The sequence below is a fragment of the Hyla sarda genome, chromosome 4 (assembly GCF_029499605.1).
Source record: "Hyla sarda isolate aHylSar1 chromosome 4, aHylSar1.hap1, whole genome shotgun sequence".
NCBI lineage: Eukaryota > Metazoa > Chordata > Amphibia > Anura > Hylidae > Hyla > Hyla sarda.
In genome coordinates this window covers 105,917,818-105,930,965 of record NC_079192.1, presented here as the reverse complement: position 1 = coordinate 105,930,965, position 13,148 = coordinate 105,917,818, and the positions used below count along the sequence as shown (strand labels likewise).

General features: G+C 45.3%; 1 long non-coding RNA gene across 8 annotated transcripts in view; it reads right to left on the bottom strand.

Moving 5' to 3' along the window:
- LOC130368337 (uncharacterized) overlaps window positions 1-13,148 on the bottom strand; it is a 72,707-nt gene that overhangs the window by 40,374 nt on the left and 19,185 nt on the right. For all 8 annotated transcript variants that reach the window (XR_008892421.1, XR_008892423.1, XR_008892417.1 and 5 more), the window contains one exon: window positions 8,240-8,343. This is a non-coding gene — a long non-coding RNA (uncharacterized LOC130368337). The remainder of the gene's footprint in view (window positions 1-8,239; window positions 8,344-13,148) is intronic.

Genomic DNA, 13,148 nt, shown 5'->3' with positions numbered 1-13,148 from the left:
GGATTGGCGTGGACCGTGCTAGTGGACCGGTTCTAAGCCACTACTGGTTTTCACCAGAGCCCGCCGCAAAGCGGGATGGTCTTGCTGCGGCGGTAGTGACCAGGTCGTATCCACTAGCAACGGCTCACCTCTCTGGCTGCTGAAGATAGGCGCGGTACAAGGGAGTAGGCAGAAGCAAGGTCGGACGTAGCAGAAGGTCGGGGCAGGCAGCAAGGATCGTAGTCAAGGGCAACGGCAGAAGGTCTGGAAACACTGGCAAGGGACACACAAGGAACGCTTTCACTGGCACTAAGGCAACAAGATCCGGCAAGGGAGTGCAAGGGAAGTGAGGTAATATAGGGAGTGCACAGGTGATAACTCTAATTGGAACCACTGCGCCAATCAGCGGCGCAGTGGCCCTTTAAATCGCAGAGACCCGGCGCGCGCGCGCCCTAGGGAGCGGGGCCGCGCGCGCCGGGACAGAACAGACGGGGAGCGAGTCAGGTAGGAGAGCCGGGGTGCGCATCGCGAGCGGGCGCTACCCGCATCGCGAATCGCATCCCGGCTAGCAGCAGGATCGCAGCGCCCCGGGTCAGAGGACGTGACCGGAGCGCTGCAGCGGAGGAGGTGAAGCGAGCGCTCCGGGGAGGAGCGGGAACCCGGAGCGCTCGGCGTAACAGTACCCCCCCCCTTGGGTCTCCCCCTCTTCTTGGAGCCTGAGAACCTGAGGAGCAGACTTTTGTCAAGGATGTTGTCCTCAGGTTCCCAGGATCTCTCTTCAGGACCACAACCCTCCCAGTCTACTAAAAAAAAATTTTTTCCTCTGACCTTTTTGGCAGCCAAAATCTCCTTGACCGAGAAGACGTCCGAGGAGCCGGAAACAGGAGTGGGAGGAACAGATTTGGGAGAAAAACGGTTGAGAATGAGTGGTTTGAGAAGAGAGACGTGAAAGGCATTAGGGATACGAAGAGAAGGAGGAAGAAGAAGTTTATAAGAGACAGGATTAATTTGACACAGAATTTTGAAAGGACCAAGATAGCGTGGTCCCAACTTGTAGCTAGGGACACGGAAGCGGACATATTTAGCGGAGAGCCATACCTTGTCTCCAGGGGAAAAAACGGGGGGAGCTCTTCTTTTCTTATCCGCGAACCTCTTCATGCGTGAAGAAGCCTGTAAGAGAGAATTTTGGGTCTCTCTCCATATAATGGAAAGGTCACGAGAAATTTCATCCACAGCGGGCAGACCAGAGGGCAAGGGGGTAGGGAGGGGGGGAAGAGGGTGACGGCCGTACACCACGAAAAATGGGGATTTGGAGGAAGATTCAGAGACCCTGAAGTTATACGAGAATTCGGCCCATGGAAGGAGATCTGCCCAGTCATCCTGGCGGGAGGAAACAAAATGTCGCAAATAATCACCCAGGATCTGGTTAATTCTTTCTACTTGTCCATTGGACTGGGGATGATATGCAGAGGAAAAATTTAATTTAATCTTGAGTTGTTTACAGAGAGCTCTCCAGAATTTAGACACGAATTGGACCCCTCTATCCGAGACAATCTGCGTAGGCAACCCGTGAAGACGAAAAATGTGTACAAAAAATTGTTTAGCCAACTGAGGCGCAGAAGGAAGACCAGGAAGAGGAATGAAATGTGCCATTTTGGAGAATCGATCAACGACCACCCAAATAACGGTGTTGCCACGGGAAGGGGGTAAATCAGTAATAAAATCCATACCAATCAGAGACCAAGGCTGTTCGGGGACAGGCAGAGGATGAAGAAAACCAGCGGGCTTCTGGCGAGGAGTCTTATCCCGGGCACAGATAGTGCAGGCTCGCACAAAGTCCCCAACATCCGTCTCCAGAGTCGGCCACCAATAGAAGCGGGAGATGAGTTGCACAGATTTCTTGATGCCCGCATGACCTGCGAGATGGGAGGAGTGACCCCATTTGAGGATTCCGAGGCGTTGGCGTGGAGAAACAAAGGTCTTTCCTGGAGGGGTCTGTCTGATGGAGGCAGGAGAAGTGGAGATCAGGCAGTCAGGTGGAATGATGTGTTGCGGAGGGAGATCAACTTCTGAGGCATCCGAGGAACGAGAGAGAGCATCGGCTCTAATGTTCTTATCGGCAGGACGAAAGTGAATCTCAAAATTAAATCGGGCAAAGAACAGAGACCACCGGGCCTGGCGAGGATTCAGCCGTTGGGCAGACTGGAGGTAGGAGAGGTTCTTGTGGTCGGTGTAGATAATAACAGGAAATCTTGATCCCTCCAGCAGATGCCTCCATTCCTCAAGTGCTAATTTAATGGCTAGAAGCTCTCGATCCCCGATGGAGTAGTTCCTCTCCGCTGGAGAGAAGGTCCTAGAGAAAAAACCACAAGTGACAGCATGCCCGGAAGGATTTTTTTGTAGAAGAACAGCTCCAGCTCCTACTGAGGAGGCATCAACCTCCAATAGGAAGGGTTTGGAAGGGTCAGGTCTGGAGAGCACGGGAGCCGAAGAAAAGGCAGACTTGAGTTGTTTAAAGGAGTCTTCTGCTTGAGGAGGCCAGGACTTGGGATCAGCATTTTTCTTGGTTAAAGCCACGATAGGAGCCACAATGGTAGAAAAATGTGGAATAAATTGCCTGTAATAATTGGCGAACCCCAAAAAGCGTTGGATAGCACGGAGTCCGGAGGGGCGTGGCCAATTTAAGACGGCAGAGAGTTTGTCTGGATCCATCTGTAGTCCCTGGCCAGAGACCAAATATCCTAGAAAAGGAAGAGATTGGCATTCAAACAGACATTTCTCAATTTTGGCATAGAGTTGGTTGTCACGAAGTCTCTGAAGAACCATACGGACATGCCGGCGGTGTTCCTCTAGATTGGCAGAAAAAATTAGGATATCGTCCAGATATACCACAACACAGGAGTATAATAAATCACGAAAAATTTCATTGACAAAGTCTTGGAAGACGGCAGGGGCATTGCACAGTCCAAAGGGCATGACCAGATACTCAAAGTGTCCATCTCTGGTGTTAAATGCCGTTTTCCACTCGTCCCCCTCTCTGATGCGGATGAGGTTATAGGCGCCTCTTAAGTCCAATTTAGTGAAGATGTGGGCACCTTGGAGGCGATCAAAGAGTTCAGAGATGAGGGGTAAGGGGTAGCGGTTCTTAACCGTGATTTTATTAAGACCGCGGTAGTCAATGCAAGGACGTAGGGAGCCATCTTTTTTGGAGACAAAGAAAAATCCGGCTCCGGCAGGAGAGGAGGATTTACGGATAAAGCCCCTTTTTAGATTCTCCTGGACGTATTCGGACATGGCAAGAGTCTCTGGGGCAGAGAGAGGATAAATTCTGCCCCGGGGTGGAGTAGTACCCGGGAGGAGGTCGATAGGGCAATCATAAGGCCTGTGAGGAGGTAGAGTCTCAGCTTGTTTTTTGCAGAAAACATCCGCGAAGTCCATATAGGCCTTAGGGAGACCGGTTACTGGAGGAACCACAGAGTTACGGCAAGGGTTACTGGGAACCGGTTTTAGACAGTTCTTGGAACAAGAGGACCCCCAACTCTTGATCTCCCCAGTGGACCAATCCAGGGTTGGGGAATGAAGTTGAAGCCAGGGAAGTCCAAGGAGAATCTCCGAGGTGCAATTGGGGAGGACCAAAAGTTCAATCCTCTCATGATGAGATCCGATGCTCATAAGAAGGGGCTCCGTGCGGAAACGTATGGTACAGTCCAATCTTTCATTATTTACACAATTGATGTAGAGGGGTCTGGCGAGACTGGTCACTGGGATGTTGAACCTGTTGACGAGAGAGGCCAAAATAAAATTTCCTGCAGAACCAGAGTCCAAGAAGGCCACTGTAGAGAAGGAGAAGGCAGAAGCAGACATCCGCACAGGCACAGTAAGACGTGGAGAAGCAGAGTAGACATCAAGGACTGTCTCACCTTTGTGCGGAGTCAGCGTACGTCTTTCCAGGCGGGGAGGACGGATAGGACAATCCCTCAGGAAGTGTTCGGTACTAGCACAGTACAGGCAGAGGTTCTCCATACGGCGTCGTGTCCTCTCTTGAGGTGTCAGGCGAGACCGGTCGACCTGCATAGCCTCCACGGCGGGAGGCACAGGAACAGATTGCAGGGGACCAGAGGAGAGAGGAGCCGAGGAGACGAAACGCCTCGTGCGAACAGAGTCCATATCTTGGCGGAGTTCCTGACGCCTTTCAGAAAAACGCATGTCAATGCGAGTGGCTAGGTGAATAAGTTCATGTAGATTAGCAGGAATTTCTCGTGCGGCCAGAACATCTTTAATGTTGCTGGATAGGCCTTTTTTGAAGGTCGCGCAGAGGGCCTCATTATTCCAGGACAATTCTGAAGCAAGTGTACGGAATTGTACGGCATACTCGCCAACGGAAGAATTACCCTGGACCAGGTTCAACAGGGCAGTCTCAGCAGAAGAGGCTCGGGCAGGTTCCTCAAAGACACTTCGGATTTCCGAGAAGAAGGAGTGTACAGAGGCAGTGACGGGGTCATTGCGGTCCCAGAGCGGTGTGGCCCATGACAGGGCTTTTCCGGACAGAAGACTGACTACGAAAGCCACCTTAGACCTTTCAGTGGGAAACAGGTCCGACATCATCTCCAGATGCAGGGAACATTGGGAAAGGAAGCCACGGCAAAACTTAGAGTCCCCATCAAACTTATCCGGCAAGGATAAGCGAATCCCAGGAGCGGCCACTCGCTGCGGAGGAGGTGCAGGAGCTGGCGGAGGAGATGACTGCTGAAGCTGTGGTAGCAACTGTTGTAGCAAAACGGTCAGTTGAGACAGCTGTTGGCCTTGTTGCGCAATCTGTTGTGACTGCTGGGCGACCACCGTGGTGAGGTCAGCGACAACTGGCAGAGGAACTTCAGCGGGATCCATGGCCGGATCTACTGTCACGATGCCGGCTGGCAGGTAGTGGACCCTCTGTGCCAGAGAGGGATTGGCGTGGACCGTGCTAGTGGACCGGTTCTAAGCCACTACTGGTTTTCACCAGAGCCCGCCGCAAAGCGGGATGGTCTTGCTGCGGCGGTAGTGACCAGGTCGTATCCACTAGCAACGGCTCACCTCTCTGGCTGCTGAAGATAGGCGCGGTACAAGGGAGTAGGCAGAAGCAAGGTCGGACGTAGCAGAAGGTCGGGGCAGGCAGCAAGGATCGTAGTCAAGGGCAACGGCAGAAGGTCTGGAAACACTGGCAAGGGACACACAAGGAACGCTTTCACTGGCACTAAGGCAACAAGATCCGGCAAGGGAGTGCAAGGGAAGTGAGGTAATATAGGGAGTGCACAGGTGATAACTCTAATTGGAACCACTGCGCCAATCAGCGGCGCAGTGGCCCTTTAAATCGCAGAGACCCGGCGCGCGCGCGCCCTAGGGAGCGGGGCCGCGCGCGCCGGGACAGAACAGACGGGGAGCGAGTCAGGTAGGAGAGCCGGGGTGCGCATCGCGAGCGGGCGCTACCCGCATCGCGAATCGCATCCCGGCTAGCAGCAGGATCGCAGCGCCCCGGGTCAGAGGACGTGACCGGAGCGCTGCAGCGGAGGAGGTGAAGCGAGCGCTCCGGGGAGGAGCGGGAACCCGGAGCGCTCGGCGTAACATATATATATATATATATATATATATATAGTAAATTTGAGTATCCGTATTAGTCCAGTGATTCAGATGCAAATCAAAAAAATGACTCCAGAGAGTTAAACAGATTTGTAAATTACTTATATTAAAAAATCTTAATCCTTTCAGTACTTATGAGCTGCTGAAGTTGAGTTTTATTTTTTTGTCTAAGTGCTCTCTGATGACACGTGTCTCGGGAGCTGTCCAGAGTAGAAGCAAATCCCCATAGCAAACCTCTTCTACTCTGTGCAGTTCCCGAGACAAGCAGAGATGTCAGCAGAGAGCACTGTTGCCAGACAGAAAAGAACAACGCAACTTCAGCAGCTGATAATTATTGGAAGGAGTAAGATTTTTTTAATAGAAGTCATTTACAAATCTGTTTAACTTTCTGGAGCCAGTTGATATATAAAAAAAATTTTTTTCCTGGAATACTCCTTTAACTATTAACCCCTTAAGGACGCAGGGTTTTTCCATTTTTGCATTTTCATTTTTTCCTCATCACCTTCTAAAAATCATAACGCTTTCAATTTTGCACATAAAATTCCATATGATGGCTTATTTTTTGCGCAATCAATTCTACTTTGCAGTGACATTAGTCATTTTACCCAAAAATCCACGGTGAAACAGAAACAAAATTCATTGTACGACAAAAATGTAATTTTGTAACTTTTGGGGGCTTCCGTTTCTATGCAGTGCATTTTTCGGTCAAAATAGCACATTATCTTTATTCTATAGGTCCATACGGTTAAAGTGATACCCTTTTTATATAGGATGGATATTGTCGTACTTCTGAAAAAAATCATAACTACATGCAGGCGAAATTTATATACTCATCTTCTAACCCCTATAACTTTTTTATTTTTCCGCATACGGGCCGGTATGAGGAATATTTTTTTGCGCCGTGTTCTGAATCGGTACCATTTTTGTATTGATCGGACTTTTTGATCGCTTTTTATTCATTTTTTCATGATATAAAAAGTGACAAAAAATACCCTATTTTGGACTTTGGAATTGTATTGCGCGTACGCCAATGACCGTGCGGTTTAACTAATTATATATTTTTATAGTTCGGACATTTCCGCACGTGGCAATACCACATATGTTTATTTTTATTTACACAGTTTTTTTTTTTCATGGGAAAAGGGGGTGATTCAAACTTTTATTAGGGAAGGGGTTAAATGACCTTTGTTAACTTTTTTTTTTTCACTTATTTATTTTGCAGTGTTATAGCTCCCACAGGGACCTATAACACTGCACACACTGATATCCTATGCTGATCCCTGCAAAGCCATAACTCTGCACGGATCAGTGAGATAGGGGCTCGATTGCTCAAACCTGTAGCTCAGACTTGGAGCAATCAATCCCCGATCAGACGCCGCGGAGACAGGTAAGGAGACCTCCGCTTGCATCCTAGCTGATCGGGACATCGCAATTTTATTGTGATGTACCGATCAGCCCGACTGAGCTGCCGGGAAGAGTTTACTTTCGCTTTCAGACGCGGCGGTTAACTTTGATCGCCGTGTCTGAAGGGTTAACAGCGTGCGGCACAACGATCGGGTATGATTAGCAGCCGGGACCGACCCGGTGTGATGCGGGGTCACGGCGTGACCCCGTTTTAAACACCGGGACCGGGCGTAGGGCGTACAGGTACGCCCTACGTCCTTAAGAGGTTAAATATGTAGAGATATTAACCCCTGCATATTTGTGGGATGTAACCTGTGTCTTCTGTTTGTGAGCTTAGATTTGCTTTGGACTTGATAAAGGAAGGAATCCTGAAAGCTTGTCTCTACAAAATGCTGTTAGTCCAATAAAAAAGGTATTACAAGATACTGCGACATTTTTTTATTTGCATATATGTATGTGTGTATATATATATATATATATATATGTATATATATATATATATATATATATACATATATATATATATATATATATATATCGGTCCATTTACCTTCTCTAATACCATAGATTTGCTGTAGACAACTCCTATATAATTGTGTGAGGCATACAGTACCAAAAATCTTCCTGTATGCAGCAGAGCCATGTGCATGGATCCATAGGGCCTCTGGGTGTTACAGAGTGTTACTTGGATGAATCTGACCATAAAACTCTGTGTGGAGCTGAAAGCTTATAGGGGTACACTGAGGCCCCATAGATTTCTCCCTGCACCTTTAAATTAAGATTTTTTTTCTTGGGGCCCTCTGCGTTGTAGGGCCCCGCAGCAGCTGCACTGGCGACTATGTCTTTCCTTGCTCTCTCGCGCCCCACCTTCATATTTCCTTTATTCCATAATAATACCAAATACAGCCCTGCACTAATTACATCTTTATCAATCTGACACAGCTGTCTGAACTCTGTGTACAGGACATTCCTTTTTAGCTTAGTAGCTGCCGAATCCAATTGCTGCCTGTATAAATCAAATGGAGTCAGTAAAAGGAGGCCCTCAGAGGCCCAAGTTTACTTCTTTGTCCAAGGAATCTTATGCCACTGAGCCTCATAGTAGGCACTCAGGCAGCAACAGATATTCCGTAGTTATATAGTCATATACTGGCATCTCTGACTACGTCTATTATGACTTAGAAAGGAGTGTAGTTTATGGTGGCAATGCAGGAGTTACTGTGAAAACCCTGGAGACACTTACCTTCACTAAGTATGTTGTCATCGTGATGGTTGTGGTCCTGTGTTCTGTCTGATCCTCTCATTGTTCATGAAGATAGAAGAAGGGGACATCTGCACTGTGGTGACCTGTATGGAACAAACAGAGATACTCTATGAGTAAAATAATGCTAGGGTTGCCACCTGGCCGGTATTTTGGCCACCCTGCCGGTATTTTTATATAAAAAATACCGACCATGCAATGGCAGGTATTTATCCAACCAATGTTCCAACTCCCGGAATGTTGCACCATATACTATACCAGTGTTTCGCAACCAGAGCACCTCCAGCAGTTGCAAAACTACAATTCCCAGCATGCCCGGACAGCCGTTGGCTGTCCGGGCATGCTGGGAGTTGTAGTTTTGCAACAGCTGGAGGCACCCCCTGGTTGGGTAACACTGACCTATACTATATACTACTAACATGCTGAGAGTTGTAGTTTTCGTTTGGGGTAGCTGCTGAGCCACAGGCTGTATCAGGGCATGCTGGGAGTTGTAGGTAGTAACTAACTGCAACTCCCAAATTTACTAATAAAAAAAAAAGCGATCATAAAGTCACATCAAAACAAAAATGGTACTGTTAACAACTACAGATTGGGGTGCAAAAAATGAGCCTTCATACAGGCCCATTTAAGAATAAATTTAAAAAAAAGTTATAGGGGTCAGAATAGGACAAAATTTCCAACACATATGTGTATCCTGTGATGATAGAGAGCAATGGATGGATATTCCAGCTCACCCCCAGCAGCCTGATAGCGCATGGACTGTGCAAGGCAATACAACTTGAACAGCAGAGAGGCAGGGATTGTCCAGCTCAGACTTTCGTGCAAAAGATAAGTATTTATGTGAGATAAATATAAGATAAATATAAGTATTTATGTGAGGTTAAAAGCCTTAACAGGAGTAAGAAGTGACGCGTTTCAGGTGCCTTAGCAGCACTCTTAGTCATACATGAGTATAAACCAAATGCAGACATTCTCTTATAGGGGAAACAACGTGACTCACAGGTGAGAAACACGAATGGTTATCTCACCAGAGTACATGTTAACCCTTTACATACAAAATAGATGAAAGGATATAAAAACCTGTTCACGCAAAAATTGTGTATAAATGAAAACTCTGCTCAAAAAATTCAGCGGATAATAATAACATGTAGATAACAATTTGATACCACAGAAAAATAAAAGACCAATGTGCATAAAAAGAAGAACCCATGTGAAAAACCCATGTGTCCAAAAAGATAAAAAAAACAGTCTGAATAGGTGCATGGGAAACCTAAGTTCAATTATAAATGAATATTGAAATGTTTATCAGCCCATGCATGTAATATGTAAGTTGTGATATTATGTTACAAAGTAAGAGAACAACAATATAAAGAAAAGAAAAGGGAAAAGGGAAAAGAGAATGAGATGGACCGAAAAGAAAACAGGAAAATACAACGGAAAACACTGAGCACTAGTAGTGCAGAATGACGTCTTGGCGTCTGTTCAAACCTTGCGGAGTTCTTGTGGCTAATTTCCTAATTCAGAACACCTCGAGGTTGAGCAACTTCTGCTTCTGACTGCCACCACGAACAGGAAAAATAACCTTCTCAATCGCAGACAAGCTTATTGATGAGAAGTTCCCATTGTGGTATTCGGCACAGTGTAATGACACTGCAGAGACGTTCCTAGAGTTAAACTGGGGAATGTCAGATAAATGTTTTTTGATACGTGTTTTTAGACTGTTTTTAGTACATCCCACATACTGCAGTCTACATCCCAGACATCCGGTGCACGGAGCGAACTTTGCTCCATGCCGGGTGACTGGTGATGTGGGGCAGAAGCTCGCCCCGCTCTTGACGTCACGGTCATGACCCCTCAATGCAAGTCTATGGGAGGGGGTGTGATGGCCATCACACACCCTCCCATAGGCTTTCATTGAGGGGGTGTGGCCATGAAGTCCCAAGCGGGGCACGGCTGTGACGTCACGAGCCCCCGGCGATGAACTCAATACTCTAAACGGACGCCGGGTGCAGCAGGGAGATCGTGGGGGTTCCCAGTGGTGACCAGACATCTTATCCCTATCCTTTGGATAGGGGATAAGATGTCTAGGGGCAGAGTACCCCTTTAAGAATGTATGTTTAGCCTTACAAGAAAAAGACATAATAATAATAATAACAATATTTTGTGTAAACATCTTTAATTTACAATATCTAATCATGCAGCATGTATCAGGTTTCAATGGTGCAGGGTTAAAGAAGTTTCTCCATGTTTTATCTAACTTTTCTGCCTCTATTAAAAACTCAGGTGGTTGCATTAGTCTTGTGAACAATAGTAGAAGATTATATAGCACTTGAAGTCCTGTATTATGGCTCTTTATGACTATTTAGAGCTAAGAATGGGATTGGATCAAGTACTGTGAGATCAGAAAAGCCTTTGCCAAAGACCTCTATTCTGCATAGACCTCACAGGGAAAACACTTTTTTTCCCCCTATGTTTTAATTGTTCTTTTTTTTTTTTTTGCATGTTTTTTGTAGATAGATAGATAGATAGATAGATAGATAGATAGATAGATAGATAAAGTATATTAAAGTCAATGGGGCCTGGATTGGGCAAATAATTTGTTTGTTGTCCGGTGCGTTGTGCACATAAATACATGCTGGTTCACAAGTTAGCAATGACAGCAATGTGAACACAGGTCAATATCTAAGGCAGTGTTTCTCAACCAGGGTGCCTCCATCTGTTGTAAAACTACAACTCCCAGCATGCCCGGACAGCCAAAGGCTGGGAGTTGTATTTTTATAACAGACCTGTTTTTAAATTTGCTGAATTCCTCTGTGGAATCCCTCTGAAGTCAATGGGGCTTGAAATTTCAGTGAAATTCAGTGTTTTCCACCAGAATTTCGTTCCAATTCGAATGAAATTTTGCAAAAATCCGCAGTTTGCAATTCGGTGCAGAATTTGAGTGGAATAGCAGAATTTCCACCTCGTGAACATAGCCTTAGGCGAATTATATGAAATGGTGCTCTCTTGGCGCTGTAATACTGTTCTATACGGTTTGGCCATGCACATGACACCTAAGGAAGAAAAAATAAAGGGGCAAAAACTTTACAAAGAAACTAGATATGAATAATAAATTACAAAGTCTTGTAAATACAAAACTACAGTACTTATTGTTCCTGGATACTACACCCCTCCTGATACTCATATTACTCTACTGTAATTTCCCAAGGCATATACCATTGCAAAGTGAGAATTTGTTTGCAAAATCACTATAAACAAATTAAAGGTAACATTAATCTTGCCCAGGCCTGAGCTGTTGGTTTGACTTAAAGCATCTGTCCACACTCAGATCTTAACCCTTCATGTTTGCTCTGCCTGGAAAGAAATCACTTCTCACTTCAAACCAGAGCTCTGGTTTAATCCATCACACTGAGATAACCCCCAGACAAATGAAGTTGGGCTGCAATACCTGCGCTTCGCTCTTGTAACCCAGCTACAGACCATTTTTCATCTGCCTACCAAACAAGAGTCGGTTAAAGGGTTAAAGAAGCCCAGGCGTCCAATTTACGAAGCCCCTCCTTTATTATCAGCTGGGTCACAATATTATCTGTTGTGATAAGAAATGATACATTGATGTATAGTCGGTGTCACCCGGCCTAAAGACACACAATCCATCATTACGTACAATCTTATGCAGCCACAGAAATGTGTTGTCCTTCGATGACTAGGAAGTAAAGTTTACATTGTTGTATGTTTTGTTTTGTTTTAAACTATGATTCATTTTAAATATTTAATGTTTGCGCCTTGAAGCATGAAAAAACATAAACAAGAAAGATTAGGTAATGTCACATTTTGTGGTTATATGGATCATGAATACGCTGTTAATGCATTCTCATAGGGGCATGTATAATATGGCGTTTGTTATGCAGAGTCCACATAAAAAAATCGTAGCATGCCGTACATAACACCATATCATCCCCTACAAGCACAACGCCAGCGGTTGTAGTGTCAAAGGTGATGCAATATTATGCACAGAATTTAAACAAGGACCAGTTATACATCTACGAGCATCTTGGGGTGATGTGTATAAGGATTTACTTTTACCAAGGCACATTATTGGCAGGGCCTCTTTAAAAAATGTATGTGCCCAGTGAAACAGTGACCACCTATCCCACCATCAAAATCCTACATCATATGAAAATAAAACTTTCCAGGTAAACCAATACAGTGTGGTCCAAAGTTTAACAGATTAGCTGAAATGTTAAAATAAATTAAATAAAAACACTTATAGTATCTCCCATAAGTGAGTCCACCCCTCACCCATTTGTAAATATTTTATTATATAAATATTTATATAAATAAAATTAGACTCTGAGCGCCCGCATCTAAAAAACCTCCCTGCCGCACGGAATGTTCGTGTTGTGATAAGCTAAGAGGACGATGAGTGCAAGCTATTGTTTCTATATATATTATTTTATTATATCTTTTCATGTGACAAGACTGAAGAAATGACACTCTGCTATAATGTAAAGTAGTGAGTGCACAGCCTGTATAACAGTGTTTTATGTTGTGCCCTCTCAGAATAACTCAACACACAGCCATTAATGTCTAAATCTTTGCAAGAAAAGTGAGTACACAAGATAAAATGTCCAAATTGGGCCCATTTATCCATTTCCCCTCCCCGGTGTCATGTGATTCATTAGTGTTACAAGGTCTCAGGTGTGAATGGGAAACTGATGTCTTAAATTTGGTGTTATTACTCTCACACTCCCTAATACTGGTTACTGGAAGTTCAAAATGGCACCTCATGACAGAGAACTCTCTTAGGATCTAAACAAAAAGAATTGTTTCTCTATATAAAGATGTTCTAGGCTATAAGAAGATTGCCAAGACACTGAGCCAGATCATACAG